The 28,000-nt window shown below is 40.4% G+C and overlaps 1 protein-coding gene across 1 annotated transcript in view; it reads right to left on the bottom strand.

Moving 5' to 3' along the window:
* LOC134843580 (ruvB-like 2) overlaps positions 1–28,000 on the bottom strand; it is a 269,223-nt gene that overhangs the window by 33,628 nt on the left and 207,595 nt on the right. The gene's annotated exons all lie outside the window — the stretch shown is intronic.

Raw genomic sequence — 28,000 nt, 5'->3', positions numbered from 1 at the left:
GGTGTGCGGGAGATCGAGGAGTCCGCCACTCCAGCTCCAGTGGACAAACTCCACGAAATCGGTCGAACCGCCCGCACCGCATCTGACTTCGTCAACCCTCCCGCTAGATCGGACATCACATCGCCGGAACCGAAAGCCAGCGATCCACCCACATCACACCCAGACGCAACGCCAGTACCAGCCCAAGTCGCTAACCCTGCGCTCGATACGATTTTATGCAGACCGAAGAGGATCCGCCGCCCGCCTCCCAAGTTTGGTGGTGACGATGCATGGACGTCAGGCGCATTCATCACGAATCCTAAATCAGGGTCCTCGTATGCGTCTGTCGTTAAAGGCGCACCGTGCCAGCAAGGCGTTTATTGCGCCTCCAACGACTTGGGGGGGATGTCCGAGTAGAAGGACCCTTGTTATGTACTCTGTTTTTACGTATTGTATTTGTAACTTGTGTTAACTAATTGTCACGTCTTTCGTCGTTTCAGAATTAACATTGTGTGAAACGGATTGATGTTTTGACACATTGCATGCTTTTGCAAGCACAGATATAATTGTATATGTTGGATGTATTTTTAAGATTTTTGCACCCACTAAGGCAGAGGATGCATTCCTCAAACAGTGCAAAACTTGTTTTTGTTCTTATAAAGTTTATTGTGTCCGAGTATGATTCGTTCAGTTTCTCGCTTAGTTTCTCTGCTAGTTTCTTGATGGTTTTTGTAGAGCCTGGTACTGCTCCTCCGGTACACGCAAAAGTTAGTGCAACAAAGCTGCTGTGTTCCACATCCAGAGTTCTTTGTTGGTATTTTCATGTTTTGACACTCTCATGATATTTGTAGGCGTCAGATAGTTTTGGGGCAGGATTTAGCATGGGGGTTGAAAAGTTTTACATCAAAAAATTTTCGGCTGATTCGGCCTCCCCAGCGTCCATTTGCCCTGATGACAAGTCGAGCGGTATCTTCAGTAGTGGTTTTTTCTTGTGAAAGCTTTCGCCTTCCAACGATTGAATCTTCGGCTCTATTTCAACATCAAGGCGTACTTCGTCTAGGAGTGTTGCAAAGGTATCGCGAATTTCGTTGTCTTAGGCGAGTGTATCCACCTTTGGGACAGTGTAGAGAGTGGGTCAGTAAGAACGGTTGTCCACATGGGCATGTATGTGGGGTGTTTGGTGGTTCCCATCCATATCTCAGATGTAATATCTTTAAAATCTGATTTGTTGAGGGGAAAAATTGTATCTTTTCAAGGGTAGCACGCTTAGCCAATTCGACGCTCCTTTCTGTGACGCTAGACTTTTTTCCATAATTTTAGCCTTTTTTGAGAGTGTGATGTTCTGTCTCTCAGTTTTGATGTTTCTATTTATCAGAGTTTGTTCCGTTTCAGCTATTTCTGGATCACTGTTCTCTAACGGAACACAATGGGCTTGTGACCACTCATAATTTCTGGATAAGTCCGTGTTACTGAGGATGTCTAGTCCTCTCATTCTTAGTGGTAGTGCAAAAAGGTTGGGATCTTCATCGGTTATATGGTTTTCACCAGTAATACTAGGAAGTAGCTGATGTCTTACATTTTTCTGAATTTCATCCATTTTCTTAAACTCTTCCGGAGTTGTTCTGGTGAGAAAGCTTAATTTATTTTGAACTCCCTTTGTGTAGCAGGAGTACGCATTTTGTGGTGATGTTTTAGCTTTTTAGAAAGCTTTTCAGTTAGGTTAGCTGTCTTTTCAATTTGGCTTTCCATGTATTTATGGCATGCTGATGGTATTCCTATAACCAGTCCAAGGACTCTAAAACCGTCTACCATTGTAATATTTGTGCCTTCGAATACTTTTATGGCGCTGTCACCACGGTTTTCTTTTACTATGAGTTAACACTTGGAACGCTTCAGATTGTATCCGAAAGCCTTTCCGTGCACATCCAGGTTGTCCAGTATTGCGCGGAGACTCCTAAGATCACCTGCAGCGCTTCCATCATCTGCGTACAATTTTTGAGTGACATTTGATTTTTGCAGGAGCTCAATCAGTGGGATTATCCCAATTACGTACAAAGCCATTGCTAGAGGTTCAGCTTGAGTTGTGCCTTCGGTAGATGTCAAGACCGTGCTATTGACATATACATTTGAGGGATGATTATATGAGTTGGCCAGTGCAAGATGTAGCGCCGGACAAAGGATTTCTACATTTTTTAGAGCAAGGTCTCTTTTGAGCGAGTTGAAGTCATTTTCTGCATCAATAAGTAGTATGGCGTCCGTTTCCAATTTTTTCAAACTCGTTCCTCAAGCTGTGGATAGCATATTCGATTCCACACTTCTGGCCTAAGCAGAGTTGGATTTTTTTTCCGAGATTTTTAAGGTCTGATTTAATACATTGGGTGATTGTTTTGCCAATTATTCTTCTCAGAACTTCGCTTATACCAATGGGCCGTACCCCTGGAGTTTTTTCCAGAGATATCAGGCGACACGAGTTGTACGCCGTTAGGTTTTCATGGGGGAGAACTTTAGTTGCTATTGTATAGGATAGTTTGTATAGCAATGATCGGAACAAGTAACATGAATAATTTACAAAATACACTAACTCTTTCAATTCTAAGAAAAATACTTACAGCACAGCAATCATCCGGTACAAGGCAAATACACCAAAAAAAACAGACATAACGACAGTTTTTGAAATGGAAAAATCCCCTTTCGAATAAAAAAAACAGGTGCTGGACGGATTCGAACATAGGACATTTACCATCTAGTACTTTTCTCAAAAACCAAGTGTAACGAAAAAACTAAAATTAAATCAAGAGTTTAAAACAGTCGACTTAGCAGTCTTTGTTAACTCGAACATTTTTGGTATAAATTGATTGATTTTTTGTTTTGCTACTATAGAAAACAAAAATGTAATCTTTTCTAGTTTACACGGTGTACTTGAGCTTTTTCTTGCTTTAAACATTGATTTGATTATAAATTAGTTCGTTGAATGTGTTTAGTAATTCAGTTTTGCGTTTTTGCCAATTTTGTTTTTGCTGAGTTCTGGTTTTCAATTTCTTTCCCGGAGTTTTCCTGATTTCATGTGAAAATTTGAAGTCATCTAAGATGGTTGTCAATTGTCAAACTGGCATATAACACTCGACCTCATTTTGCAGTTGCGAAATAAGTTAAGAAAAAAGGGGTGGGGTAGTTGCTATTTATAAAACTCAAAACGCTGGCTTAACGGTCGTGTAAGTGTCAGTTGAAATTATTGGCTATGATTGTCGTCGCAAGGCTGCTTTAGGATGAGGCTCTCGTTGTCGTGAATCTTCGTTTGCTGGTTGATTGCAATAAACCGGACTAACAGGTGCTAGTCTAATGGCTGGTATTGACACAAATTTTGTCTCTTATTTTGACGGTTTAAACGCGGGTCTGGCCATCATCGGTTGGTTTGTTTTCTGTGATCCGTCCAATTGGCCAGATTCCTCGTGGCGTCATATCCTGAAGAATTCAGACATTTTCTCCTATTTTGATAGGCGGCGTATTCTTTGTCCATCGTTGTCTTGGCAGTAGCGTTAGTATAAACTCCTTCATCAAGCGTTTCCAAGTATGGGTTGCAATTTGTGTGCGAAATTACATTGTTGACTGAGTGTTGAGGGCTGTTGGGTTTGTAGAGGTGGCATGCTGGCATATGCTCTGCCGAGAAGAAAATGATTTGGGGTGAGGGCTTCAACACTATCGGGCAATGATGAATCCAAGTGATGGGTCTTGCATTCATGAAGTGTTCAACTTCGCAAAGAATGGTGTTGATTATGTCGTCTGTTAGAATCTGGCTTCCTATGATGGCATAAAACGAGTCTTCGACTAATCTTATGAGTCGTTCCCATACACCTCCGAAATGAGGAGCACATGCAGGGTTGAAAGTCCAGTCAATCTGATGGTTGGCGTAGAATTATCGTGTAACATCGGCGTCGAAGTGTCTGTTGAGTTCTTTTTCGGCTGCGGTGAACTTTGTACCGGTGTCAGAAACAATTTTGGCTGGTTGTCCTCTGCGTGCGAAGAATCGCCTTGCGGTTTTGATGAAGGCGTCGGCTGATTGTATAGCAATGGTCGGAACAAGTAACATGAATAGTTTACAATTACACTAACTCTTTCAGTTACAAGAAAAATACTTACAGCACAGCAATCATCCGGTACAAGGCAACTAAACCAAAAAAAAAACATTTGAAAAAAAACAGACATAACGACAGTTTTTGAAACGGAAAAATCCCCTTTCGAATAAAAAAAACAAGTGCTGGACTGATTCGAACATAGGACATTTACCATCTAGTACTTTTCTCAAAAACCACGTGTACCGAAAAAACTAAAAATAAATCAAGAGCTTACAACAGTCGACTTAGCAGTCTTTGGTCACTCAAACATTTTTGGTACAAATCGATTGAGTTTTTCTTTTGCTACTATAGAAAACGAAAATGTAATCTTTTCTAGTTTACACGGTGTACTTGAGCTTTTTCTTGCTTTAAATGTTCATTTGATTATAAGTTAGTTGGTTGCACATATTTAGTAATTCAGTTTTGCGCTTTTTCCAATTTTTTATTTGCTGAGTTCTGGTTTTCAATTTCTTTCCCGGAGTTTTCCTGATTACATGTGAAAAGTTGAAGTCATCTAAGATGGTTGTCAATTGTCAAACTGGCATATAACACTCGGCCTCATTTTGCAGTTGCAAAATAAGTTAAGAAAAAAGGGGTGGGGTAGTTGCTATTCATAAAACTTAAAACGCTGACTTAACGGTCCTGTAAGTGTCAGTTGAAGTTATTGGCTATGGTTGTCGTAGCAAGGCTGCTTTAGGGTGAGGATCTCGTTGTCGTGAATCTTCGTTTGCTGGTTGATTGCGATAAACCGGACTAACAGGTGCTAGTCTAATGGCTGGTATTGACACATTTTTGTCTCTTATTTTGACGGTGTAATTGCGGGTCTGGCCATCATCGGTTGGTTTGTTTTCTGTGATCCGTCCAATTGGTCAGATTCCTCGTGGCGTAATATCCTGAAGAATTCAGACATTTTCTCCTATTTTGATAGGCGGCGTATTCTTTGTCCATCGTTGTCTTGGCAGTAGCGTTAGGATAAACTCCTTCATCAAGCGTTTCCAAGTATGGGTTGCAATTTGTGTGCGAAATTACATTGTCGACTGAGTGTTGAGGGCTGCTGGGTTTGTAGAGGTGGCATGCTGGCGTATGCTCTGCCGAGAAGAAAGTGATTTGGGGTGAGGGCTTCAACATTATCGGGCGATGATGAAACTGTAGTGATGGTTCTTGCATTCATGAAGTGTTCAACTTCGCAAAGAATGGTGTTGATTATGTCGTCTGTTAGAATCTGGCTTCCTATGATGGCATAAAACGAGTCTTCGACTGATCTTATGAGTCGTTCCCATACACCTCCGAAATGAGGAGCACATGCAGGGTTGAAAGTCCAGCCAATCTGATGATTGGCGTAGAATTATCGTATAACATCGGCGTCGAAGTGTCTGTTGAGCTCTTTTTCGGCTGCGGTGAACTTTGTACCGGTGTCAGAAACAATTTTGGCTGGTTGTCCTCTGCGTGCGAAGAATCGCCTTGAGGTTTTGATGAAGGCGTCGGCTGATTGTATAGCAATGGTCGGAACAAGTAACATGAATAGTTTACAAATACACTAACTCGTTCAGTTACAAGAAAAATACTTACAGCACAGCAATCATCCGGTACAAGGCAACCAAACCAAAAAAAAAGCATTCGAAAAAAAAACAGACATAACGACAGTTTTTGAAACGGAAAAATCCCCTTTCGAATAAAAAAGACAAGTGCTGGACGGATTCGAACATAGGACATTTACCATCTAGTACTTTTCTCAAAAACCACGTGTACCGAAAAAACTAAAAATAAATCAAGAGTTTACAACAGTCGACTTAGCAGTCTTTGGTCACTCGAACATTTTTGGTACAAATCGATTGAGTTTTTCTTTTGCTACTATAGAAAACGAAAATGTAATCTTTTCTAGTTTACACGGTGTACTTGAGCTTTTTCTTGCTTTAAATGTTCATTTGATTATAAGTTAGTTGGTTGCACATATTTAGTAATTCAGTTTTGCGCTTTTTCCAATTTTTTATTTGCTGAGTTCTGGTTTTCAATTTCTTTCCCGGAGTTTTCCTGATTACATGTGAAAAGTTGAAGTCATCTAAGATGGTTGTCAATTGTCAAACTGGCATATAACACTCGGCCTCATTTTGCAGTTGCAAAATAAGTTAAGAAAAAAGGGGTGGGGTAGTTGCTATTCATAAAACTTAAAACTCTGACTTAACGGTCCTGTAAGTGTCAGTTGAAGTTATTGGCTATGGTTGTCGTAGCAAGGCTGCTTTAGGGTGAGGATCTCGTTGTCGTGAATCTTCGTTTGCTGGTTGATTGCGATAAACCGGACTAACAGGTGCTAGTCTAATGGCTGGTATTGACACATTTTTGTCTCTTATTTTGACGGTGTAATTGCGGGTCTGGCCATCATCGGTTGGTTTGTTTTCTGTGATCCGTCCAATTGGTCAGATTCCTCGTGGCGTAATATCCTGAAGAATTCAGACATTTTCTCCTATTTTGATAGGCGGCGTATTCTTTGTCCATCGTTGTCTTGGCAGTAGCGTTAGGATAAACTCTTTCATCAAGCGTTTCCAAGTATGGGTTGCAATTTGTGTGCGAAATTACATTGTCGACTGAGTGTTGAGGGCTGCTGGGTTTGTAGAGGTGGCATGCTGGCGTATGCTCTGCCGAGAAGAAAGTGATTTGGGGTGAGGGCTTCAACATTATCGGGCGATGATGAAACTGTAGTGATGGTTCTTGCATTCATGAAGTGTTCAACTTCGCAAAGAATGGTGTTGATTATGTCGTCTGTTAGAATCTGGCTTCCTATGATGGCATAAAACGAGTCTTCGACTGATCTTATGAGTCGTTCCCATACACCTCCGAAATGAGGAGCACATGCAGGGTTGAAAGTCCAGCCAATCTGATGATTGGCGTAGAATTATCGTATAACATCGGCGTCGAAGTGTCTGTTGAGCTATTTTTCGGCTGCGGTGAACTTTGTACCGGTGTCAGAAACAATTTTGGCTGGTTGTCCTCTGCGTGCGAAGAATCGCCTTGAGGTTTTGATGAAGGCGTCGGCTGATTGTATAGCAATGGTCGGAACAAGTAACATGAATAGTTTACAAATACACTAACTCGTTCAGTTACAAGAAAAATACTTACAGCACAGCAATCATCCGGTACAAGGCAACCAAACCAGAAAAAAAAGCATTCGAAAAAAAAAACAGACATAACGACAGTTTTTGAAACGGAAAAATCCCCTTTGGAATAAAAAAGACAAGTGCTGGACGGATTCGAACATAGGACATTTACCATCTAGTACTTTTCTCAAAAACCACGTGTACCGAAAAAACTAAAAATAAATCAAGAGTTTACAACAGTCGACTTAGCAGTCTTTGGTCACTCGAACATTTTCGGTACAAATCGATTGAGTTTTTCTTTTGCTACTATAGAAAACGAAAATGTAATCTTTTCTAGTTTACACGGTGTACTTGAGCTTTTTCTTGCTTTAAACGTTCATTTGATTATAAGTTAGTTGGTTGCACGTGTTTAGTAATTCAGTTTTGCGTTTTTTCCAATTTTTTATTTGCTGAGTTCTGGTTTTCAATTTCTTTCCCGGAGTTTTCCTGATTACATGTGAAAAGTTGAAGTCATCTAAGATGGTTGTCAATTGTCAAATTGGCATATAACACTCGACTTCATTTTGCAAAGCAAAATACGTTAAGAAAAAAGTGGTGGGGTAGTTGCTATTTATAAAACTAAAAACGCTGGCTTAACGGTTGTGTAAGTGTCAGTTGAAGTTATTGGCTATGGTTGTCGTCGCAAGGCTGCTTTAGGGTGAGGATCTCGTTGTCTTGAATCTTCGTTTGCTGGTTGATTGCGATAAACCGGACTAACAGGTGCTAGTCTAATGGCTGGTATTAACACAATTTTGTCTCTTATTTTGACGGTGTAATTGCGGGTCTGGCCATCATCGGTTGGTTTGTTTTCTGTGATCCTTCCAATTGGCCAGATTCCTCGTGGCGTCATATCCTGAAGAATTCAGACATTTTCTCCTATTTTGATAGGCGGGGTCTTCTTTCTCCATCGTTGTCTAGGCAGTAGCGTTAGGATAAACTCCTTCATCAAGCGTTTACCAATATGGGTTGCGATTTGTGTGCGAAATTACATTGTCGACTGAGTGTTGAGGGCTGCTGGGTTTGTAGAGGTGGCATGCTGGCGTATGCTCTGCCGAGAAGAAAGTGATTTGGGGTGAGGGCTTCAACATTATCGGGCGATGATGAAACTGTAGTGATGGTTCTTGCATTCATGAAATGTTCAACTTCGCAAAGAATGGTGTTGAATATGCCGTCTCTCAGAATCTGGCTTCCTATGATGGCATAAAACGAGTCTTCGACTGATTGATCTTATGAGTCGTTCCCATACACCTCCGAAATCAGGAGCACATGCAAACTGGAGGTCTATTCAATCTGATGGTTGGCGTAGAATTATCGTGTAACATCGTCGTCGAAGTGTCTGTTGAGTTCTTTTTCGGCTGCGGTGAACTTTGTTCCGGTGTCAGAAACGTTTTTGGCTGGCTGTCCTCTGCGTGCGAAGAATCGCCTTGAGGTTTTGATGAAGGCGTCGGCTGATTGGACCTGGGACATCTCAAGATGTACGGCTCGTATTGTTATGCAAGGCATTATAACGCCGTAGCGTTTTTTGTAGGTTACTGCGGTTTTCGAAGCAAACAGTCCAAAGAGATGTAATCCTGTTTTTTGAAACGGGAAGGGTTTATCTTCCGGAAATCTGAAGGTGGGTAGGGACGCAAGTTCCGGCTGTAGTCCAGTTGCGTGTTGCCGTCGGCGGTCGTAACAATTTTTTATGATCTTGTCAATGTGTGCGCAAACACAGAGAATCCAATACCGGTTTTGAAGAATATTTTTCAGTGCTTGCGTGGCAAATGCTGGTTGTCTTTGTGGGTTTGTCGTATAAAGAGGCGAGCTGCTGGGTGGTTTACATCAAGGATAATTGGGTGCTTTAAGCAATAGTCCAATTGAGATTTCTCGAGGCGTCCACTTGCTCGCAAGAGTCCGTCTTCGTCTAGAAATGGTGACAGATGTCGAAGTCTGCTAGTTGTGTTGATTGGTTTGTTTTGCGTCAATGCGTTGACCTCTGGGTTGAAGCTGTCTCGTTGCGTCTGCTTGAAGATAAAATTCTTTGCGGCAATCATGTTGTTGCTTGTCAGGTCGGTGATCGGGTTTTCGTTGCGGGAGTGTAGTCCTTTATCTTAAGAAATCCTGGCGGCACGCATCACGTATGCGATTGTTCGGAGAATTCTTGTCAATTAGGAGAATCTGCTGTAGTCGATGGGACTTTGTACTGTCTTTTCGGTGGAAGCTTGAAAAGCTAGCACTGGAGTTGTTGCCATTTCATCCATGTGTCCAGTTCGATCGTTGAGTTGCAAGGTATCCGTATTGGCGTCATTTAATTGTAGTTTCGGCCATTTGCATTCTGGTTCACATATAAACTTTGGTCCGGTGAACCATCTTGACTTGTTACTGAATTCTTTCAATTGGAGTATTCCACGGGTTCCGTCGTCTGCTGGGTTTAGGGGTCCTGGGCAATGTTTCCATTGACTCGCTTGAGTGCTTTCCAAACTTTCTGCAATTCTGTGAGCCACAAAAGTTTGTTGCCGTTTAGCAGATCCCTGTATTCATTGAAGCGCTGTTGTGCTGTCGGTCCACATATGCGTAGAGCTGATGTTAATCCTTTGTTCTCTGCGAATGAACTTTGCGAGGCGAGCACCAAAAACTGCGGCTTGTAGTTCCAATTTAGTTTTGGTGTGTTGTTTTAGAGGAGCCACTCGAGCCGTTCCTAGAACAAAGGCGCTGCTGATTTGCCGAGTGACACTGTTGCTGTATACAAAATAAGCGACTGCTGCTAGAGCGCTGTAGGAGTCATCTGAAAAAACATGAAAAGCGATGTTGTCGTAGCTGTATCCAAAATAGTGTCGAGGTATTTCCACTATCTGTAGATAGTTTCTCTCGTCGAGAAGCTCAGAAAGTTCTGGTATCAATTCTCGTGTAATTTGGTCGTCCCACTTCACTCCTTTCCTCCAAATTGCTTGCTGATTATTCGTAGTCGAATAGTAATAGGTGCTGCTATTCCAATTGGGTCAAAGATTGAAGAAGCTGCGCGATTTATGTTCCGTTGTGTAGGTTTCTTCTGGGCGAGTTCGTGTAATTTGTCAGTTGTGAAACTGAGTGTATCATTACTTACTCTCCATCTTATTCCGAGAACTCGCTTGAAGATTTTGTGGTCCTTGATTTCGTCTACGGTGATGGATCCATGTTCTTCTTGTATCTTTTGCAGAATTCTATAATCCGTGGTGATCCACTTCGTCAGGTTGAAGCTTTCTTGTTGTAGCACGTGTCGAAGGTCTTCTATGATTTTCACTGCGGTGTCAATTTCGTCGATGGCTTTGAAGACGTCGTCCATGTAGAAGTTCTCGTAGACAAGTTTTTGATGTGGGGATGGCTTTCAGCATTGTCGTCTGCGCAAGTTCTCAAAGCATAAATTGCAGAAGTTGGAGAATATTTGGCTCCAAAATTGAATCGAGTGTACAAAAAAATTAAGGTTCTTCCGCTCCCCAGAGGAAACAAAGAAATTTTCTGTTTTCGGGGTTAACAGAAACATGCATATACATGCCTTCAATGTCGGCAGTGATGGGATGCTTTCGTTCGCGAAATCTGGTCATTACTCCTAGTAGATTGCAGAGCAAGTCAGGTCCAGTGAGAAGCATATCAGTCAGACAAATTCCTTTAGATTTGGATTCGGCATTGGAAACACGGCGAAGTTTTCCTGGCTTGTTTGGGTTGATTACGTCATGTTCAGGTAAAATCCATCCTGTCGAAGGTATTTTGTCTGGCTATAATTTCCTTTTGTAGTGCTTGCTGAGATCCTGGTCAATTTAATTTTGGTAGAGAGCCAACTTTTCTGAATTCTTTTTAAGTTGTATTTTTATCCGGTTGTTTTGGGCAATTGATGCTTTATAGTTGTTGGGAATATTTGCATTTGGTTTCCACAGAAGTGAAAGTTGATATCGGTTAACGTATAATGATATGGTTTTCCGAAGTGTTTGCATGGCGTGTCTTTCTTCCGATGAAATCGTTTTTTCAGGTGATGTGGCGTAGGTTTCAATTCACCAGAATGAAGCGAGAAGATCCGAGACTTGTGTGTCGTCAGTTGATATCTGTATTGGGGTGGCTGTTGCTTGGTGGCGTGAGAAGTATCCAATGTCGTTGTTCGGTCCTGCTATTGTCCATCCTAGGGCTGTAAGGACTGCTCGATGAACATTTTGATTTCCTTTGATGATGGTCATCGGGCTGATGATGTCAACATTGTCCTCCGTTCCAATCACGAGGGCTACGTCGTTGTTGTTGAAGCCTGGAAAACAAATATCTTTAAGGTGGTCGTATTGGCTGCAGATGTCGTTCAAATTTTCGAGCTCTGCTGCATTCAAGTTGAGGTTCTCTTTGATTAAAACATTAGTTAGTTCAAACGCTAAAGTGTTATTTCCAAATGAATGAACTGTAATATCCTCTATCGTTTGCGAGTTGATGAAACCTCCAACGAGAAGTTGTTCCTGATGGTTCGTTTCCTCCAGTTGAAGATATGCTGCTGTCGGTTGCGATATCTAGCTGTTTATACTTCCTGTATCAAAAAAGGCGTATACATTAGGGTATATGTTGCGGTGTCGTAATGTTACTGGTAACAGTAGCAGCAGTGAGCTGTTGATTCTTGATATCTTCTTTTGGCTGCCAAGATGGTTGACTTGATTCGGTCGCTGGTTTGGATTAAACTTTCGTGTTCTTTGTTTTCGTTGTTTGTCGTGTAGAGTTGCTGATTACTTTTGCTGCATGTGTGCTTTGATTGGGCAGTCTTTCACTTGATGTTGGCCAAGGCAATTGTAACAAACTTTCTTTTCCGAAACGAGTCTCTTCTTCTCTTCCAAAGTTGAATTCTGATACTTGCTCCAGTATGCTGGGTGGTGAGTTTGTCCGTCGAAGGGACATGGGGACCGGGCATTGGTACTCCGGTTTTGAGAAGTCTTCTGTGAAGGCTGGTTGGTTGATGGTCGAGATCAATTGGCGTGTCGAAGTCTTGGCGCTATTTGTTGTCGATCGCTCAAAACTAGGGTCATTTGCTGCGGTTGCATTGGTGGTAAATGATCGCATGCTAATGCAAACTGTTTTATCCAGTTGTTGAAGGCGATGAGGTTAGGCTGGTCGATGTTCTGGGCGGTGATGTACTGTGTCCCATGAAGCTGCTGATGGTGTTGCAGTTTGCTGACGGCAAATTGTATGTATATTGTAGAGTTCAAATCGTCTTTGAACCCAAGCGTCTGCAACGTCTCAACCATGTTACTGATGAATGTGGAAAATTCCATGTACGAATCCCTGCGATGAGTTGACTGTTGCTTGAAGCTCGGTATTCTGTTGATGAAGTCATTGATGATGATGTCGGGTCGTCCATATCGTCGTCGTAGTTCATGGAGGGCAGCGCTGTACATAGTGCTATTGCAGGAGTAACCAGAAATAGCATGATTTGATTTTCCAGTCGTTAAAGTCTGCAGATGAGTCATCTTTTCGGCGTCCGAGATGGGTTGATTGTGGATTGTTGCTTCGAAGAGTCCGAACCACATGCTCCATTTCATAGGATTTCCGTCGAAAGGCTCAATTTTTACTTTTGGGGGTCTAGTCATGAGACTGTAGTTTGTTTGCGACTGTCCGTTACTTGATGTCTGAGAATCTGCTGCTGAGATGAACTGCTGTTCTTTAACTATGTTGAGGCTGAGGCTCGCGTTGGTGGTGTCATGTTTTGTTTGTTGAAGAGGTGGTCTGTTTATTTCGAAACCTGTCTGGAGGACTTGCTGCTGGGTATCTTGGCTATCTGAGGAGTTTTGGTCCTCTACTGTTTGCTGAGCTGATGATCCGAGCTGATGGCTGCTGCTGGATTTTGTTGACGTCTGGCTAGAGTCCCTATATAGTATTGGCTGTTGTTGCACTGAATCAGCTGTGTGTGGGGCTTGAACTGTCGTGGCATTAGTGTTCTGCTGTGTGTAGTTGTCTCTGCTGTATTTTCTTGTAGCATCTGTCTAAATTCATCCATGATGTCGTCGTGTTTGTCTTGTATATAAGTGAAGCGGTTGATGAGATCATCCGCAGTGGCATGCTCAGTCGGGTGGTCTACAAGGTACGTAGTGGCGTCTTCGAAATTGCTGAGAATTTTCTTCATCTCGGTTTCTGAGTCAGCTATGTTGTATTTCGTATTAATGTCATTGCTGGCTTTTTGTACTCGTCTGAAGAGGCGCTCTAGTGGGGCGATGAGAAGATTTCTCTGGGAGAGAGGAGAGAGTGGTTTTATTTTTCATGGCTAGTTTGTCGTAGCTGATCGTTGTTGTCGTTGCAGTTGCTGTAGTTGTCGTATCCAGTCAAAGTTTTGACCAACTTTGTTAGTTGTTGTCCTAAGTAGCTAGACCCAAACTTAAAAGGAACGAAACAAAAGAACAATGGTGCAAAAAATAAATTTTCAACTAAGTTAACGAAAAAAAGAATAAGCAATTGAAAGTTACAAATGCTTGATAGTAGTTCGTTCCGATACTTAAACAGGCGGAAAATAATATAAACCAAACGTAAAGTTAACGTTCCTTTACCAAAGTTAAGCTATGGGGATTCTGAATTGTTAAACCGATTTTTTTTCCTTAAGCAACTGCAAAACGAGCGTGTTCCTTGGTTGGCACTAAAGACAAACTGTGCTTCCAGCCTGGTCAAGGGGTAGAGCAAGGATGTGGTTTCTGGCAATTTATCTGAGTGCCATATAGAAAACTAAAATGTAAATTTTTCTAGTTTAAACGGTGTACTTGAGCATTTTCTTGCTTTAAACAATGATTTGATTATAAATTAGTTGGTCGCACATGTGTGGTAATTCTGTTTTGCATTTTTCCCAATTTTGTTTTTGCTGAGTTCTGGTTTTCATATTCTTTCCCGGAGTTTTCCTGATTACATGTGAAAAGTTGAAGCCATCTGAGAAGGTTGTCAATTGTCAAATTGGCATATAACAGCTACAAATGGGACTGATTTATCATTTTGGTACTTGTGAATACAATCATTTTATAATTGACTAGAGGTCATTTACGCGCACTACAAACCTCTTACGTGCTTTTACTCTGAAAAACTTCCAAATTTAAATAATGACCTCTATCCTATTATAAAAAAGGGTAAAACCTATTAGAACAATAGAAACAGAAAAATAAAACAAACGAAAGCCACAAAAAATGGGAAATGTTGAAAATGACTAAAAAAAAACTTTGATAAAACCCTCTTACGGTCAAATTTCAAACATTGACAGAAAAAATTTCTGTTTGACAAACAGAGCAAGAAGAGTCCACTAAGCCGATAAAAAAAAGTTTGAAAGTCAAAAAATAATTCAAATTAATTGAGACCAAAAATTATTTTAAACCCACCTCATCGTCGAAACAACACCCTCAAACCAAAATTCCGCTCGTCGTGCGATATAACGCAAAATCGATAAAACGAAATCCGAAAAGCCGAAACTGAGGAAGAAGAAAAACGCTAAAAATTTTTTTTTAAACAAATCGATCGTAAAATTACAAACAAGATAAGAAGAAAATTTTGATCAAAAGAGATAATATGCAAAACAAAGCGGTTTTTTGTAGATAATAGGCTTCCAGGAAATGAATCCAGAAGAAAAGGTTTTTGTGAGCGTACTTATTTCAGGAAAAATGTCTAGCACCCGATCGCAAAACTTTTTTTTATCGCAAATTTAAATAGTAGTAAACTAATAAAAAATTAAGAAAAACCAAGCCAAACTGTATAACACATTTTGAATATCGCTAAAAGATGCCAAAACAATTTAATGTAGTAAAAAAACAGCATTGAATAAAAAAATTTGATCAAGCGGAACAAAGCAGAAACCCTCTAAGGCAAAAAACTCAAACACAGAGGCGAAGCGGACCTTTTAAGGCGATACCGAACATATACAGCAAGGCAAGCTAACAGACAGAAAATGATAAGGCCACTAAGTCGAAAAAAAAACACAATTGAAACATTTCAGAAATTTGTCTGGAATAATGTTCAGTGCGACAAATTGAACTGCATTAAAACTTTTATAAGAAATTTAAAATTATAATTCAAACGTTGTCGCACATTTTGTGCATCATCAGGATTAAAATTTTTACAATATTTACAAATCAATCATAGATCTGAAACATGATAAACATGTCTAAAAATGCTTTAAAACTTTTTGACCAATCAAATTTAAACAACTGTAATTACATAGTAAATTACGTAATCAATAATAACATTTTTCTGTAGATTTGTGATATTTTTGTTACAAAATTTCGATTTGTAAATATTTTTGATTTTGACATGTCAGTTTTTCGACATTGTTAACTTTTAGCCATGTTATACATAGACTATAAGCTTAGTGTTAACTCCCGGCTCCTGAATTTATCGCGTGTGTTGATCCTCGGCCTCTCCCTCCAAATATGCAAAGCCTCTAGTGTGAGTAGCTTATGAGTGTTGGCTGTTTGGTCTATAATCTCTACCGCCTACCTCCTTATTACACTCTAACAAGTGTTGCCCTACTGAAGAGTCCTCTTTGCGGTGTTCATCGACCCTCGTGGCTAAGTGTCTGACTGTTTGGCCGACATAGGTGGAGTTACATCACTACATGTAAGCTTATACACCACTTTGGATCTCAGTTCACGAGCAAAGGAATTTTTGAGAGATGGCAAGCATGTTTTCAATTTTCTTGTTGTAAAAATTACTTGTGCCCCGGATATTTGCCGAACGTTTGCCGCTTGAGATGGATTGCCTCGATTTTGCATTGTCAAAAGGGGGGATCTATCGAAATGAATAAGGTTAGTATTGCAAAGAACGTGGCCAAAACAATCGAATGTAAAAAATCATCGATAGAAAATTTATCAAGCGGTAACAAAGCAGAAATTACCTTAGCAGAAACCCTTCAAGGTGAAAAAACTCAAAAACAAAGACGACGCAGAGCATCTCATTAATTGCGATAACACACAGATACAGCATTGCAGGCTAGCAGATAGAAAATACAAAAGCCACTAAGTCCAAAAAATTAAAACATTTCCAAACAGCACCTACAAAAATTCAGAAATTTGTCCGGAATGATGTTCAGTGAGACAAAACACGTCTACAAACACAATAACAAGCGCTTAAAAGGAATTCGGACATAATAAATGAGCAGCAACTGAGCCAACAAAAGTTACTTAGACTCCCGTCGAGCAAAATTGTTTCCCTTTGAAAATCTTCGGAAAATTGTGAAAACCTAAATTTTTACGCTGCCCCCTCCGTTAACACACTAGAGCATAAAAAATATGATTTTCTTGAAAAAATGCAAATTAGGTCACTTACTCGATGAAACAAAAAACGAAAAATTTGAGGAGCAACGAGCTAAAAAATTAAAAAGAAACAAGGATAGCCGGTTACTAATCAAGTAGAACAGAATCTTCGGACCATATTCTCTAAAAAATCTACAAGATAAAACTTTTTTCACGTTAGTTTTTCAGCGTGAGGTGATAACAAAATCTGATGTAAAACTATCACAGTGATACAGGCAAATAGATACAAAATTTTTTCAGAAAAATGCCTAGAAAAACAAAAAAAGAAAAATTCAAAAGATTTCAATTTTATTTAAAATTTTCTCAACACAGCGTATACTTTTTCGAAAGTTTTTTTAATGCCATTTGAACCACGACTGAAATGGCTTTAATATGATGTATAATCAATAGCAAAAAGTTCGGAGAGACAAAATTAAATAAAAAGAGCAATTGACCTATTTTGGAAAAATTTGCACCCAAAATGTAATTTTTCAGTCCAATTTTGTGTTCCAAGGTTGTCTGAAACAAAAATTGCATGCAAGATCTGTCGAAATGGTTTGATGCTCTTTTTAAATAATTCTGTCTGTCCGAATTTTTTGCAATTCTCTATACCACTCAACCCAGTCCGATGACTACTTGTGCTAGCTGATTTTGGCGTTGAAAACAAAAAAAAAATTAAAACCCAACCGGATCCAAAATTCCTCCCTATTTTCAATATTCGGAACCATAAAGATCTTTTCAATTCATAAAAAGGCCAATCCATGAATGTTAGAAAATAATCATCCTTGAAAAACATGACAAGGAAAAATATAATAAATGTTTCAAAATTTAAAAAAAAATGATTTGATATGTAACAAGGATAGCCGGCTTCTGTGCAAGTAGCGCAGAATGTTCCAAAAACATTCGTAGAAAAACTACAAACACAAAAAATTTTTAATCTTCAAATAAAGCAAGGGTAAGCAAAAAACAAAATAAATTTATAATTTTTGTATCTGCTCTCATCTTCGCTTTGTAGTACTGATGTACAAAACATTTTTACCAGGAATAAATGTGTCCCCGTTGTTCCAAAATGGGAAATAATGAAAATGACTAAAAAAAAACTTTGATAAAACCCTCTTACGGTCAAATTTCAAACATTGACAGAAAAAATTTCTGTTTGACAAACAGAGCAAGAAGAGTCCACTAAGCCGATAAAAAAAAGTTTGAAAGTCAAAAAATAATTCAAATTAATTGAGACCAAAAATTATTTTAAACCCACCTCATCGTCGAAACAACACCCTCAGACCAAAATTCCGCTCGTCGTGCGATATAACGCAAAATCGATAAAACGAAATCCGAAAAGCCGAAACTGAGGAAGAAGAAAAACGCTAAAAAAATTTTTTTTAACAAATCGATCGTAAAATTACAAACAAGATAAGAAGAAAATTTTGATCAAAAGAGATAATATGCAAAACAAAGCGGTTTTTTGTAGATAATAGGCTTCCAGGAAATGAATCCAGAAGAAAAGGTTTTTGTGAGCGTACTTATTTCAGGAAAAAAGTCTAGTACCCGATCGCAAAACTTTTTTTTATCGCAAATTTAAATAGTAGTAAACTAATAAAAAATTAAGAAAAACCAAGCCAAACTGTATAACACATTTTGAATATCGCTAAAAGATGCCAAAACAATTTAATGTAGTAAAAAAAACAGCATTGAATAAAAAAATTTGATCAAGCGGAACAAAGCAGAAACCCTCTAAGGCAAAAAACTCAAACACAGAGGCGAAGCGGACCTTTTAAGGCGATACCGAACATATACAGCAAGGCAAGCTAACAGACAGAAAATGATAAGGCCACTAAGTCGAAAAAAAACACAATTGAAACATTTCAGAAATTTGTCTGGAATAATGTTCAGTGCGACAAATTGAACTGCATTAAAACTTTTATAAGAAATTTAAAATTATAATTCAAACGTTGTCGCACATTTTGTGCATCATCAGGATTAAAATTTTTACAATATTTACAAATCAATCATAGATCTGAAACATGATAAACATGTCTAAAAATGCTTTAAAACTTTTTGACCAATCAAATTTAAACAACTGTAATTACATAGTAAATTACGTAATCAATAATAACATTTTTCTGTAGATTTGTGATATTTTTGTTACAAAATTTCGATTTGTAAATATTTTTGATTTTGACATGTCAGTTTTTCGACATTGTTAACTTTTAGCCATGTTATACATAGACTATAAGCTTAGTGTTAACTCCCGGCTCCTGAATTTATCGCGTGTGTTGATCCTCGGCCTCTCCCTCCAAATATGCAAAGCCTCTAGTGTGAGTAGCTTATGAGTGTTGGCTGTTTGGTCTATAATCTCTACCGCCTACCTCCTTATTACACTCTAACAAGTGTTGCCCTACTGAAGAGTCCTCTTTGCGGTGTTCATCGACCCTCGTGGCTAAGTGTCTGACTGTTTGGCCGACATAGGTGGAGTTACATCACTACATGTAAGCTTATACACCACTTTGGATCTCAGTTCACGAGCAAAGGAATTTTTGAGAGATGGCAAGCATGTTTTCAATTTTCTTGTTGTAAAAATTACTTGTGCCCCGGATATTTGTCGAACCTTTGCCGCTTGAGATGGATTGCCTCGATTTTGCATTGTCAAAAGGGGGGATCTATCGAAATGAATAAGGTTAGTATTGCAAAGAACGTGGCCAAAACAATCGAATGTAAAAAATCATCGATAGAAAATTTATCAAGCGGTAACAAAGCAGAAATTACCTTAGCAAAAACCCTTCAAGGTGAAAAAACTCAAAAACAAAGACGACGCAGAGCATCTCATTAATTGCGATAACACACAGATACAGCACTGCAAGCTATCAGATAGAAAATGCAAAAGCCACTAAGTCCAAAAAATTAAAACATTTCCAAACAGCACCTGCAAAAAATTCAGAAATTTGTCCGGAATGATGTTCAGTTTGACAAAACACGTCTACAAACACAATAACAAGCGTTTAAAAGGAATTCGGACATAATAAATGAGCAACAACTGAGCCAACAAAAGTTACTTAGACTCCCGTCGAGCAAAATTGTTTCCCTCTGAAAATCTTCGGAAAATTGTAAAAATCTAAATTTTTACGCTGCCCCCTCCGTTAACACACTAGAGCATCCAGAATTCTTTGTTGGTATTTTCATGTTTTGACACTCTCGTGATATTTGTAGGCGTCAGATATAGTTTTGGGGCAGGATTTAGCACGGGGGTTGAAAAATTTTACATCAAAAATTTTTCGGCTGATTCGGCCTCCCCAGCGTCGCGTCTATTTGCCCTGATGACAAGTCGAGCGGCATCTTCAGTAGTGGTTTTTTTTGTTGTGAAAGCTTTCGCCTTCCAACGATTGAATCTTCGGCTCTATTTCAACATCAAGGCGTACTTCGTCCAGGAGTGTCGCAATGGTATCGCGAATTTCATTGTCTTAGGCGAGTGTATCCACCTTTGGGACAGTGTAGAGAGTGGGTCAGTGTAAACGGTTGTCCACATGGGCATGTATGTGGGGTGTTTGGTGGTTCCCATCCATATCTCAGATGTAATATCTTTAAAATCTGATTTGTTCAGGGAAAAATTGTATCTTTTCAAGGGTAGCACGCTTAGACAATTCGACGCTCCATTCTGTGAGCGTCGAATTGGCGTCCATTTCCAGTTTTTCGACCTCGTTACTCATAATTTCTGGAAAAGTCCGTGTTACTGAGGATGTCTAATCATCTCGTTCTTAGTGGTAGTGCAAAAAGGTTGGGATCTTCATCGGTTATATGGTTTTCACCAGTAATACTAGGAAGTAGCTGATGTCTTACATTTTTCTCAATTTCATCCATTTTCTTAAACTCTTCCGGAGTTGTTCTGGTTAGAAAGCTTAATTTCTTTTGAACTCCCTTTGTGTAGCAGGAGTATGCATTTTGTGGTGATGTTTTAGCTATTTTGGAAAGCTTTTCAATTAGGGTAGCTGTCTGTTCAATTTCGCTTTCCATATATTTATGGCATGCTGATGGTATTCCTATAACCGGTTCAAGGACCCTAAAACCGTCTACCATTGTAATATTTGTGCCTTCGAATACTTTTATGGCGCTGTCACGACGGTTTTCTTTTACTATGAGTTAACGCTTGGAAGGCTTCACATTGTATCCAAAAGCCTTTCCGTGCACATCCAGGTTGTCCAGTATTGCTCGGAGACTCCTAAGATCACCTGCAGCGCTTCCATCATCCGCTCATCCGCGTACCTTTTTTTAATGACATTTGGTTTTTGCAGGAGCTCAATCAGTGGGATTATCCCAATTACGTACAAAGCCAAAGCTAGAGGATCACCTTGCGTTGTGCCTTCGGTAGATGTCAAGACCGTGCTATTGAGATATACATTTGAGGGATGATTATATGAGTTGGCCAGTGCAAGATGTAGCGCTGGACAAAGGATTTCTACGTTTTTTAGAGCAAGTTCTCTTTTGAGCGAGGTGAAGTCATTTTCTGCATGAATAAGTAATATGGCGTCCGTTTTCAGTTTTTCAAACTCGTTCCTCAAGCTGTGTATAGCATATTCGATTCCAAACTTCTGGCCTAAGCAGAGTTGGAAATTTTTTTCCGAGATTTTTAAGGTCTGATTTAATACTTTGGGTGATTGTTTTGCCAATTATTCTTCTCAGAACTTCGCTTATACCAATAGGCCGTACCCCTGAATTTTTGTCCAAAGGTATCAGGCGACACGAGTTGTGCGCCGTTAGGTTGTCATGGGGGAGAACTTTAGTTGCTATTGTATAGGATAGTTTGTATAGCAATGGTCGGAACAAGTAACATGAATAGTTTACAAAATACACTAACTCTTTCAATTACAAGAAAAATACTTACAGCAGAGCAATCATCCGGTACAAGGCAACTAAACCAAAAAAAAACAGACATAACGACAGTTTTTGAAACCGAAAAATCCCCTTTCGAATAAAAAAAACAGGTGCTGGACGGATTCGAACATAGGTCATTTACCATCTAGTACTTTTCTCAAAAACCACGTGTACCAAAAAAACTAAAAATAAATCAAGAGTTTACAACTGTCGACTTAGCAGTCTTTGTTCACTTTCCATTTTTGGTACACGAGAAATCCTTTGTCCAGCGCTACATCTTGCACTGGCCAACTCATCTTGCACATCTTGCAACTCATCTTGCACATCTTGCACTATATGAGTTGGCCAGTGCAAGATGTAGCGCTGGACAAAGGATTTCTACGTTTTTTAGAGCAAGTTCTCTTTTGAGCGAGGTGAAGTCATTTTCTGCATGAATAAGTAATATGGCGTCCGTTTTCAGTTTTTCAAACTCGTTCCTCAAGCTGTGTATAGCATATTCGATTCCACACTTCTGGCCTAAGCAGAGTTGGAAATTTTTTTCCGAGATTTTTAAGGTCTGATTTAATACTTTGGGTGATTGTTTTGCCAATTATTCTTCTCAGAACTTCGCTTATACCAATAGGCCGTACCCCTGAATTTTTGTCCAAAGGTATCAGGCGACACGAGTTGTGCGCCGTTAGGTTGTCATGGGGGAGAACTTTAGTTGCTATTGTATAGGATAGTTTGTATAGCAATGGTCGGAACAAGTAACATGAATAGTTTACAAAATACACTAACTCTTTCAATTACAAGAAAAATACTTACAGCAGAGCAATCATCCGGTACAAGGCAACTAAACCAAAAAAACAGACATAACGACAGTTTTTGAAACCGAAAAATCCCCTTTCGAATAAAAAAAACAGGTGCTGGACGGATTCGAACATAGGTCATTTACCATCTAGTACTTTTCTCAAAAACCACGTGTACCAAAAAAACTAAAAATAAATCAAGAGTTTACAACTGTCGACTTAGCAGTCTTTGTTCACTCGAACATTTTTGGTATAAATCGATTGATTTTTTGTTTTGCTACTATAGAAAACGAAAATGTAATCTTTTCTAGTTTACACGGTGTACTTGAGCTTTTTCTTGCTTTAAACGTTGATTTGATTATAAGTTAGTTGGTTGCACGTGTTTATTATTTCAGTTTTGCGTTTTTCCCAATTTTGTATTTGCTGAGTTCTGGTTTTCAATTTCTTTCCCGGAGTTTTCCTGATTACATGTGAAAAGTTGAAGTCATCTAAGATGGTTGTCAGTTGTCAAATTGGCATATAACACTAGGCCTCATTTTGCAGTTGCAAAATAAGTTAAGAAAAAAGGGGTGGGTTAGTTCCTATTTATAAAACTTAAAACGCTGGCTTAACGGTCGTGTAAGTGTCAGTTGAAGTTATTGGCTATGGTTGTCGTCGCAAGGCTGTTTTAGGGTGAGGCTCTCGTTGTCGTGAATCTTCGTTTGCTGGTTGGTTGCAATAAACCGGACTAACAGGTGCTAGTCTAATGGCTGGTATTGACGCAATTTTGTCTCTTATTTTGACGGTGTAATCGCGGGTCTGGCCATCATCGGTTGGTTTGTTTTCTGTGATCCGTCTAATTGGCCAGACTCCTCGTGGCGTCATATCCTGAAGAATTCAGACATTGTCTCCTATTTTGATTAGCGGCGTCTTCTTTGATCATCGTTGTCTTGGCAGTAGTGTTAGGATAAACTCCTTCAACAAGCGTTTCCAAATATGGGTTGCGATTTGTGTGCGAAATTACATTGTCGACTGAGTCTTGAGGGCTGTTGGGTTTGTAGAGGTGGCATGCTGGCGTATGCTCTGCCAAGAACAAAATGATTTGCGGTGAGGGCTTCAACATTATCGGGCGATGATGAAACTGTAGTGATGGGTCTTGCATTCATGAAGTGTTCAACTTCGCAAAGAATGGTGTTGAATATGTCGTCTGTTAGAATCTGGCTTCCTATGATGGCATAAAACGAGTCTTCGACTGATCTTATGAGTCGTTCCCATACACCTCCGAGATGAGGAGCACATGCAGGGTTGAAGGTCCATTCAATCTGATGGTTGGCGTAGAATTATCGTATAACATCGGCGTCGAAGTGTCTGTTGAGTTCTTTTTTGGCTGCGGTGAACTTTGTAACGGTGTCAGAAACAATTTTGGCTGGTTGTCCTCTGCGTGCAAAGAGTCGTCTTGAGGTTTTGATGATGGCGTCGGCTGATTGGTCCTTGCACATCTCAAGATGTACGGCTCGTGTTGTTATGCAAGTCATTACAACGGCGTAGCGTTTTTTGTAGGTTCCTGTGGTTTTCGAAGCAAACGGTCCAAAGAGATGTAACCCTGTTTGTTGAAACAGGAAGGGTTTATCTTCCGGAATTCTGAAGGCGGGTAGAGGCGCAAGTTCCGGCTGTAGTCCAGGTGCGTGTTGCCGTCGGCAGTCGTAACAGTTTTTTATGATCTTGTCAATGTGTGCGCGAACACAAAGAATCCAATACTTGTTTTGAAGAAAATTTTTTAGTGCTGGCGTGGCAAATGCTGGTTGCCTTTGTGGGTTTGTCGTATAAAGAGGTGAGCTGCTGGGTGGTTTACATCAAGGATAATTGGGCGTTTTAAGCAATAGTCCATATGAGATTTCTCGAGGCGTCCACGTGCTCGCAAGAGTCCGTCTTCGTCTAGAAATGGTGACAGATGTCGAAGTCTGCTAGTTGTGTTGATTGGTTTGTTTTGCATCAATGCGTTGACCTGTGGGTTGAAGCTGTCTCGTTGCGTCTGCTTGAAGATAAAATTCTTTGCGGCAATCATGTTGTTGCTTGTCAGGTCGGTGATCGGATTTTTGTTGCGGGAGTGTAGTCCTTTATCTTTAGAAATCCTGGCGGCACGCATCACGTATGCTGTTGTTCGGAGAATTCTTGTCAATTTGGAGAATCTGCTGTAGTCGATGGAACTTTGTACTGTCTTTTCGGTGGAAGCTTGAAAAGCTAGCACTGGGGTTGTTGCCATTTCATCCATGTGTCCAGTTCGATCGTTGAGTTGCAAGGTATCCGTATTGGCGTCATTTAATTGTAGTTTTGGCCAGTTGCATTCTGGTTCACATATAAACTTTGGTCCGGTGAACCATCTTGACTTGTTACTGAATTCCCAATTGGGGTATTCCACGGGTTCCGTTGTCTGCTGGGTTTAGGGGTCCTGGGCAATGTTTCCATTGACTCGCTTGAGTGCTTTCCAAACTTTCAGCAATTCTGTGAGCCACAAAATTTGTTGTCGCTTAGCAGATCCCTGTATTCATTGGCCGTGCAGAGGTTGCGGTAAAGGCCATGAAACGTCTTCTTGTGGACAATGTGGACGAAAGCGGAAACATAAATACAGATGCCGTTATGCGTGGCATGCTTCAGCTCCGAAACACACCAGAATGTGACAGCGGCCTGTCCCCTGCCCAGGTGCTTCTCGGTCGCTCTCTTCGTGACTCTTTTCCTGCACCACCTCCTTTTGCAAACAGAGTGTCAGTTTTTGATGAAACCAGCCCGGACGATCATCATTGGAAGGACACATGGCGAGCGAAGGAAAATGCTCTTTGTGCTAGGCTGGCAAAGCAGGTTGATAGACTAGACAAGAATACACGCAAGCTTGCTCCTCTGTTTATAGGAGACTCAGTTAGGATTCAGAACCAAAGTGGCAATCACCCCAATAAGTGGGACAAGACTAGCATTGTTATTCAGATAGGTGACAATGACCAATACACCGCCCGGGTTGACGGTTTACGCCGTCTCAATCTACGCAACCGCCGCTTCCTGAAGAAATTCCAGCGTTTTGCCGTCCGCGCAGAAGGAGAAGTCCGTTCCATAACTCCACATCGGGAGCCACTCGACACTGATTCTTCGCCCTCTCTGGAAACACGTACCTTACCCGATGATTATATGGCGCCCCAAAGAAACCAACACAATATCATCAGCAAACACGGTGTGCGGGAGATCGAGGAGTCCGCCACTCCAGCTCCAGTGGACAAACTGCACGAAATCGGTCGAACCGCCCGCACCGCATCTGACTTCGTCAACCCTCCCGCTAGATCAGACATCACATCACCGGAACCGAAAGCCAGCGATCCATCCACATCACACCCAGACGCATCGCCAGTACCAGCCCAAGTCGCTAACCCTGCGCTCGATACGGTTTTAGGCAGACCAAAGAGGATCCGCCGCCCGCCTCCCAAGTTTGGGGGTGACGATGCATGGACGACAGGCGCCTTCATCACAAATCCTAAATCAGGGTCCTCGTATGCGTCAGTCGTTAAAGGCGCACCGTGCCAGCAAGGCGTTTATTGCGCCTCCAACGACTTGGGGGGGGGGGATGTCCGATTAGAAGGACCCTTGTTATGTACTCTGTTTTTACGTATTGTATTTGTAACTTGTGTTAACTAATTGTCACGTCTTTCGTCGTTTCAGAATTAACATCGTGTGAAACGGATTGATGTTTTGACACATTGCAGGCTTTTGCAAGAACAGATAAAATTGTACATGTTGGATGTATTTTTAAGATTTTTGCACCCACTAAGGCAGAGGATGCATTCCTCAAACAGTGCAAAACTTGTTTTTGTTCTTATAAAGTTTATTGTGTCCGAGTATGATTCGTTCAGTTTCTCGCTAGTTTCTTGATGATTTTTGTAGAGCCTGGTGCTGCTCCTCTGGTACACGCAAAAGTTAGTGCAACAAAGCTGCTGTGTTCCACATCCAGAATTCTTTGTTGGTATTTTCATGTTTTGACACTCTCATGATATTTGTAGGCGTCATATAGCTTTGGGGCAGGATTTAGCATGGGGGTTGAAAAATTTTACATCAAAAAATTTTCGGCTGATTCGGCCTCCCCAGCTTCCATTTGCCCTGATGACAAGTCGAGCGGCATCTTCAGTAGTGGTTTTTTGTTGTGAAAGCTTTCGCCTTCCAACGATTGAATCTTCGGCTCTATTTCAACATCAAGGCGTACTTCGTCCAGGAGTGTCGCAAAGGTATCGCGAATTTCATTGTCTTAGGCGAGTGTATCCACCTTTGGGACAGTGTAGAGAGTGGGTCAGTAAGAACGGTTGTCCACATGGGCATGTATGTGGGGTGTTTGGTGGTTCTTTTCCATATCTCAGATGTAATATCTTTAAAATCTGATTTGTTGAGGGAAAAATTGTATCTTTTCAAGGGTAGCACGCTTAGCCAATTCGACGCTCCTTTCTGTGACGCTAGACTTTTTTCCATAATTTTAGCCTTTTTTGACAGTGTGATGTTCTGTCTCTCAGTTTTGATGTTTCTATTTATCAGAGTTTGTTCCGTTTCAGCTATTTCTGGATCACTGTTTTTTAACGGAACACAATGGGCTTGTGACCACTCATAATTTCTGGATAAGTCCGTGTTACTGAGGATGTCTAGTCCTCTCATTCTTAGTGGTAGTGCAAAAAGGTTGGGATCTTCATCGGTTATATGGTTTTCACCAGTAATACTAGGGAGTAGCTGATGTCTTACATTTTTCTCTATTTCATCCATTTTCTTAAATTCTTCCGGAGTTGTTCTGGTTAGAAAGCTTAATTTATTTTGAACTCCCTTTGTGTAGCAGGAGTACGCATTTTGTGGTGATGTTTTAGCTTTTTAGAAAGCTTTTCAGTTAGGTTAGCTGTCTTTTCAATTTGGCTTTCCATGTAATTATGGCATGCTGATGGTATTCCTATAACCAGTCCAAGGACTCTAAAACCGTCTACCATTGTAATATTTGTGCCTTCGAATAATTTTATGGCGCTGTCACGACGGTTTTCTTTTACTATGAGTTAACACTTGGAACGCTTCAGATTGTATCCGAAAGCCTTTCCGTGCACAACCAGGTTGTCCAGTTTTGCGCGGAGACTCCTAAGATCACCTGCAGCGCTTCCATCATCCGCTCATCCGCGTACCTTTTTTTAATGACATTTGGTTTTTGCAGGAGCTCAATCAGTGGGATTATCCCAATTACGTACAAAGCCAAAGCTAGAGGATCACCTTGCGTTGTGCCTTCGGTAGATGTCAAGACCGTGCTATTGAGATATACATTTGAGGGATGATTATATGAGTTGGCCAGTGCAAGATGTAGCGCTGGACAAAGGATTTCTACGTTTTTTAGAGCAAGTTCTCTTTTGAGCGAGGTGAAGTCATTTTCTGCATGAATAAGTAATATGGCGTCCGTTTTCAGTTTTTCAAACTCGTTCCTCAAGCTGTGTATAGCATATTCGATTCCACACTTCTGGCCTAAGCAGAGTTGGAAATTTTTTTCCGAGATTTTTAAGGTCTGATTTAATACTTTGGGTGATTGTTTTGCCAATTATTCTTCTCAGAACTTCGCTTATACCAATGGGCCGTACCCCTGGAGTTTTTTCCAGAGGTATCAGGCGACACGAGTTGTACGCCGTTAGGTTTTCATGGGGGAGAACTTAAGTTGCTATTGTATAGGATAGTTTGTATAGCAATGATCGGAACAAGTAACATGAATAGTTTACAAAATACCCTAACTCTTTCAATTCTAAGAAAAATACTTACAGCACAGCAATCATCCGGTACAAGGCAAATAAACCAAAAAAAAACATTAAAAAAAACAGACATAACGACAGTTTTTGAAACGGAAAAATCCCCTTTCGAATAAAAAA

Source organism: Symsagittifera roscoffensis, chromosome 4 (assembly GCF_963678635.1).
Source record: "Symsagittifera roscoffensis chromosome 4, txSymRosc1.1, whole genome shotgun sequence".
Classification (NCBI taxonomy): Eukaryota; Metazoa; Xenacoelomorpha; order Acoela; family Convolutidae; genus Symsagittifera; species Symsagittifera roscoffensis.
This window is presented reverse-complemented; position numbering and strand designations above follow the sequence as displayed.